Source organism: Nicotiana attenuata, chromosome 10 (genome assembly GCF_001879085.1).
Source record: "Nicotiana attenuata strain UT chromosome 10, NIATTr2, whole genome shotgun sequence".
Classification (NCBI taxonomy): domain Eukaryota; kingdom Viridiplantae; phylum Streptophyta; class Magnoliopsida; order Solanales; family Solanaceae; genus Nicotiana; species Nicotiana attenuata.
Window position 1 is genome coordinate 6,045,402 of NC_031998.1, and position 7,404 is coordinate 6,052,805.

Genomic DNA, 7,404 nt, shown 5'->3' on the forward strand with positions numbered 1-7,404 from the left:
TAAATCAGGCGCTGCGTGGGAGGCAACCCATGAAATTGTTGTAAGTGTAATCTTTTTGTAAAAAAAAAACAAAAAAAACAAAAAAAAAAAAGAAACCGTCAGATGTAGAGAAGTGCCCAGACCGCGGTTCCACCGCGACCGCGGTCAAAGCACCTCTCTGTAGTTAGTCCACCGCGCTTGCACCGCGACCACGGTGGATTGACCTTTCTGAACTTTACCTCTCGCGGTTCTACCGCGACCACGGCAGAACCGCGGCAGACCCAGACGGGCCCAGGTTCAGATAATTGTTAATTTTTTTTTTTTTTAGTTTATTCCCCCCCCCCCCACCCTTCCTTCTAATTACTTTAAACCCCCCACCCAAACCCCTTCTTTCTTCACAAACACCACCGACAACCCTCCCTTCTTCTCTTCTTCTTCCTTCTTTCTCTCTTTAACAAAAAGAAAAATCTTCATTCTCTCTCACCCACACTCCATTATCATCTTCTCCACAACTCCACATCCACCCTTCCCTTCTTCCATCAAGTAAGTTCTTTTCCCCCTTCTATTTCTTCTTCTTAATTAGTGTAATTTAGTTTTGTGTTAGTTTTAGTAAACTCTAATTAGGATTAGTGTTCAAGTTTTAATTTTTGCTTTCTTTTATGTTTTCTGTTGTTGTATTTGATGCTTGTGGGGGTTTTTTAGTGCTAATTTGGTTGGGTCTCCATGATACTTTAATTGTGGGGTTTGTTTTTATGACTTGGAGGCCTAGAATATATCTTTGTGGTGTAGTTTGGTGATGGGCCATTTTTGGCCGAAAATTTGGAATTTTTGTACAATTTAGGCATTTTATGCCTAACCTAGGTTGTGGCGGTGTTGTATTTGGAGGATGGCGGTGTTGTATTTGGTGTAGGGTGGTGTTGTATTTAACGTGAATCATTTGAAGGAGTAAGTGTGGGGTGATGTATGCCGGAAATTGAAAGCAAATTGTGGGGCCTTTGTGGAGGTTGTTCTCCTTGAATACCTTAGTAGTGGGAAATGGGCACTTTGTATGAATGAAATAAATGGGGGCAAGTGTACGGTGCCATTGGATGGTGAAGTCTGAGTACCCATCCAACTGGCACAGGAAGGATATATTTGATAGTTCTTTTGAATTCTTTGCAGGTACTATGGCTCCTAAAAGGCAAAGGAGGTCGGCAGGCACATCCCAACGGCCTACATATGATGAATCCAGGTTCCAATCAGAACTAGCAGAGGACGACTTTCATGCCAAGGCTACGAAGAACTTCATCCATGAGATCTCGCTTGACCGGGCAGCCCTCCACGTAGAAAAGGCAGAGATGTATGAAGAAATTCGGAGGAGGGAAATGGAATTCTTATTTGATGACCCTGCCCCGGTCAACAAGATGCTTGTTAGAGAGTTTTATGCCAACTGCCCATTGAACTTAAGTAGGGGGGTGATTGTGCGAGGCAAGGTGGTCAGCGCCACAATTCCCACGATTCGCCAGGTGTTGCGGCTGCCTCAGTTCACTAGTGACATCGACTACTACCACGATAGGCCAGGAGTCACATGGGAGGTCATGACTGATATACTCTGCGCAGAGTGGCGACCAACCTGGATACGTGACCAAATCACCCTGAACTCCAACTCATTCACCCACTTGGCTAAGTGTTGGTTAACTGTCATCTGCAGCCGGTTCCTGCCCTCAAGCAACACAACTGACGTGAACTTCCAGCGTGCACTGTTGACATGGTGCTTCGTGACGAAGAAGGATTTTGATGCGGCAAGGGTAATTAGTGATGAAATGGTCCTACGGGGGCCATTGCTGTCAAAGGGATTCTACTTCCCTTCTTTGGTGACTACATTGTGCCTGCTGAAAAATACTCCCACCAATCCTGCCGATGGAGACTTGCCCCCTAGAGCAGCATTCAGAGCCTCAGGCATCAGAGTGGGCTGGGGTACACGTACAACAATTGAGATAGATGATGAGGATGATGATCCGGTTCCTCTTGCACCGTCCAGGAGGTCTACTGACAGTGCCGGACCCTCTCGACGCCCCCATTCTGGAGCAGGCCTATCCCGCTCACAGTCCACCCAGCCTATGCTGTGTTCCTTGGAGGAAGAGGTCACGGATCTCCGTACCTCGGTGGATGGCCTACACACGCGGATGGATGCCATGTCGCAGAGGCAATCCAGATCTGAGAGTCGGTTTATGGCCTGGTTACGTGCATTGGGGAGAGCTTGCCATGTAGACCCCAGCACCGTCTCCGACTCTGATTGAGTCTCAGGGAAGTCTTCTGACCCTTCTGCTCTTTACTTTCTTGATATGACATGGTGACATGCCATGATTTTAAGTGTGAGGTGGGAGACTTGCTCTGATTGTGTGTTGTAATGTATATAGACGTTGTTGTGCTGTAGCATTAGATTGATGTGTTGTATATATTTGAGTGTGCTTATATTAGGAGTAGCTGGCTTGGCCCAACGACGGATACTTGTCGACGGGTCTCTTGAGGGTCAAAGTCGGAATTAATTTAAACCGAAAACAAGTTAGAGGACTCTTCCCGAGGACGGACCACTTGGACAGTAATCTTGAGGGAAGTAGTCCATGTAGAATTTTTTATTTTTCTCTTCTAGGTAGTGTAATACTTCCCCCTTGGTTTTTCTTTTGACCACGGTTCTTTTCCAAGGGCTTTTCTTGAACCGGGTTAGGTAGATTTTCCTTTTGTAGTTTTAGGACTAAGATGGGTGAAGGCTAGAATACAACCTCTGATATGCACACTTGCAAATAACTAAAATGAACTTGAGAGTGTGACGTCTAGTCTCGCTTGTGGACTCGTAAATCCATGCCTTAATGTTGCACATCTTGTCTTGCTTGAATGCTCGTATGAGTGTGTTGATGAACTGATTCGGAATGAGTTGCATGCTAAGTGAGTGGGAGATATTACTTGCATTCTGTGCTTGCATGCGATACCTAGAACTTGCCCTGTGTGTTTGCAAAGCGAAATAGAAGTTGTTTGGTTTTAGAGATGATTGAGGCATTTCTTTGTGCAACCCTATATAATTGTGAATCCACCAGTATATATCGCCATAGTTAACCCCTTTGAGCCTGAAGCATGTTCTTTGATAACCCTATAATGACCTAAATCTCTGTGTTTGAATAGCTTGATTGTTTGAACCTATACCTCCTAGAAGCGCTTGAATCACTAAAGAACATACAAAAGTCAAAGTGTGGGGTACTAGGGAGTTAGCGAAAAAAGGGGAATCAAGAATGAATTGTTTGATTGGTGCACAGGCATTGTGAAAAAAAATGAGACAAAGAAAACAAAATAAGAAAAAAAAAGAAAAAAGAAAGAGAAGCCAGTTGCACCTAAAGAAAAGTGGGGGTCACACGTGAAACAAAATGTGGAAGAACGATTGGGTTGAGCATGGAAATTAAAATAAAAGGAAGTGTGTATTAAAAATGTTTAGGTAGGTTAGTCACTATATCCAAATATATCCTACCCGTCCCTTAGCCTACATTACAACCAAATAAAGACCTCTTGATCTTTGACTGAACAGCTCGATTAGTAGAGTATTACACTAGGGGCAAGCTTATGGTGTGTCTGTGTAGCATATGAATGCTCTTTGCTGAGAGTGAGTGAATTCTTGCTATCCTTGGTTCCTTATTGTCTGAATTTTATGTGTGGGGAACTTCTCTTAGACTTGTGATGTGAGGGCATGTGACTCAGGAAGAAAAAGTAAATCTTCACTTCTGTTAGAGTAACTAGAGTGAGCACGAGTGTGTCATGGCAGGAGAGTCCGCATCTGAGGTATGATTGTTGCATAGCTTAGGTTGGTCCTTCGTAATGGCGAGTGTGACATAAATTGGGGTAATGTATCAAACGGTTAGGCCTAGAAGTGTGATTTAGCTTGCTCGAGGACGAGCAAAGGTTTAAGTGTGGGGTGTTGATAATAGGTGAATTTAACTATAATCACGCCCTAAATAATCACCTTCTTGTATAGTTTTGATGATAAAAGTGATAACAAAATGCTCTTATTAGTGTTTTTCATGATTTGCAGGTGATATATGGTCAGGGAAGGCTAGGGAGTATTTTTGGAGTCAAAAATGAAGAAAAAGAGACCAACTGTAAAATTCCCCAAGTAAACCACGCAAAACAGGAAGAAAATTCAGAGAACTGGTTTGACCGCGATTCCACCGCGACCGCGGTAGAACCGCGGTGGAAGGTAGATGCGGATAAATTGAGAATCAGAGAAGGCATTTGGCCGCGGTTTGACCGCGACCGCGGCAGAACCGCGGCGGAAGCAGAAAACTTGAGGGACTAAAGTGTAAAATACGGGATTTTTAGACATAAACCCTATTTTAAATACAAGACTTCGCCCAAGAGAGGCATGTATTGAATTTTAGAGTATCTTGGCAAGGAAAACAATTGTGAGAGATCACCCAAAACATCTTTCTTCTTTTCTTTGATTTTTCTTGCTAGTTATGATGAATTCTATCTTAGTTTGTTTTCCCATAGCCATGAGTAGCTAAATCCTTTGTCTAAGGCTTTGATGGAACCTATTGGGGGATGAACATCTTGTTTATGTGAATACAAATTGCTAGTTCCAATCTCTATTTGTTCAACTATGTGTTTGTTGAAGTTAATTGACAGGATCCTCAATTAGTTGTGCCTATTTAGTGTGCATAACTTGGAAAAGAGTGCATATTTAGGTTATTGTTGAACAACACCACTCCCAAAGTATAAGATGAATCTATAATTGCGGGTTTAAAGGCGGGATTAGGGATAACGAAGCCTTGGGTGTAATCTAAAGTGAATTGTGCAAAATAAAGTAAGCTAGTGCATCTCGGGAGAGTGCAATTAGTATATTACTGTGATTACTCGGGAGAGATTTACGGTAAGATGAGCGTTCATGATTGATAGAGATGTGTTTGTAAATTTGTATGAGCATAAACAGAAGGGATTCTTTCAATAGGAGAAATCATTGCCTTAGCTTCTTCTCATCATTGTTTACAACCTTAGCATCTTAGTTTACAGCTGTTTAATTTACTTTCAATCGTAGTTAGTAAAGCGACATCCAACTGTGATTCAAACATCTGGGAAACTGGTTCTGAAGAGTTTAGTGGGTCTAAAGATAGTGAATGATAGGTTAACTCTCTCTAGATTCGACCCTGGGCGTAAAACTCGGGTTATATTTGCAACGTCCGTATTGTCCTTTTTATAAGGCATAGTTGGGCGTGATCAGTGACGCGAACGCGTAGTGTTAATTGGAGGGGGCTGGGATTTTGGTCGTTCTTCTACGCGAACGCGTACGTGTGTCCGCGAACGCGAAGGTCGAGGGAGTTCAACCCTTCGCGAACGCGTGGAAGAACTCGCGATCGCGTAAGTCCACTTACTGGCAGCCTTCGCGATCGCGACAGTGTTCTCGCGAACGCGATGAACACTGTCGCCCAGCACTTAAAACAGTAGCAAAAACGGGATTTGTTCAAAATTTCATAACTTCTTCATCTCAACTCCAAATTGGGCGATTCTTGAAAGAGGATTTCACCACAAGTTCATAGGTATGTAATCTTAGACTCATTTTCTTCAATTTCTATTAACACCCATTAGATTTCTAGGCTTAAATCATGAGATTAAGGGTAGAAAATTAGGGATTTGGGTAGAGTTAGGGCTTTTTGATTAATTGTGATTTAGACCTCGTTTTGGGGTCGAACTCTGGAAATAATTATATATTTGGACTCGTGGGTGAATGGGTGATTTGATTTTGGTCCGAACCTCGTGTTTTGACCAAGAGGGCCCGGGGTCGATTTTTGGGTTTTTGGGAAGAATGATTAGAAAGCTATAATTTGGTATTGGAATTGAATTGTTTAGTGTTTATTGATGTTATGAAGTCGATTATGTATAGATACGATCGATTTGGAGCCAAATTCGAAAGGAAACGCGGTGTTTGAGGCTTGAGTTGGCCATGGAAGTTTGAGGTAAGTGTCCGGTCTAACCTTAGCTTGAGGGATTAGGAGTTGTGTTCTATTTGCTAATTGCTTCTTGTTGAGTACGACGTATAGGCATGGTGACGAGCATCTATACGTTGATGTCGAGCATGACCGTGAGTCTTAAATTGATAGATGTTGTGTTCTTAAATGTTACTACGGATGCTTTAATTGGTGATTCTCGATATTGAGCAAAGATTTAGTTTATTTTCGTGGGTTTTATTTACGATTGAGTGTTGGTACTAATTGAGTTGAGTAGGAGTTGAGTTAGGATTGGTTATAGCTGATTCTCCCTTGCCGGGATGTTTATCTTGTTATTGTTGCTCCCTTGCCGGGAAGTTATTACATTGCTTTTGTTCCCTTGCCGGGAAGTTATTATATTGCTTTGTTCCCTTGCCGAGATTCCTTGTGATTTTGTGTTGGCTTGTAAATGGGATCGGGTGATACGCCTACCACGAGATATGATGAAATGGGATCGGGTGGTACGCCTACCACGAGATATGATAAAATGGGATCGGGTGGTACGCCTACCACGAGGCATGATGAAATGGGATCGGGTGGTACGCCTACCACGAGAGATAATGAAATGGGATCGGGTGGTACGCCTACCACGGGATATGATGAAATGGGATCGGGTGGTACGCCTACCACGAGATATGTGAAATGGGATCGGGTTGCACGCCTGCAACGAGATGTGAACTGAAAGTGTAAATTGCCTTTGTTTTCCTTATCTTTGATAGAAGTTAAATTTTTGGTTTCTTGATAATTCTCCTGAGATTCTGTTTTATCTGTTATTCCCCCGAAGCATGTTTCCCCTTCCCAGGGTTAGGCCAGGCACTTACCAGCACATGGGGTCGGTTGTGCTGATGCTACACTCTGCACTTTGTGCAGATACCGAGGTAGCACTGGGATAGCAGCAGTAGTTCGGGAGCCAGCCTTCAATCCACCGAGACACCGAGGTAGCCCTGCAGGCGTCCGCAGGCCCGGCGTCTCCTCTATCTTTTATTATGTTCTGTTATCTCTTGTATTCGAGACAGACAGTGTTACTTTCTTTCAAACCGTTGTATGTAGTAATCTTAGTAGTCCGTGAATGATGTGACACCAGTTTCTGGGTAGAGACATATGTGGATTTTCTTATCATTTTGGTTCATTTTGTCTAAGTCTTCCGCTTAAATCTCATATTCCGCTGTTATTTAAATATTTATCACTTGTTAATGTATGTTGTAAAAAGGATTAAAACAAAAGAGTTAAGAATTTATAATTTCATGGCTTGTCTAGCTTCTACGAGTAGGTGCCATCACGACTCCCGAGGATAGAAAATTCGGGTCGTGACATTGAGGCAATCTGATCTCTTTTGATATTTAGTACAAAAGAAAGTCATTTTTCAGAAAACAAATTTATTTTTAGTCTTTGGGTACCAAAAAAAAAAAAAATCGAAATA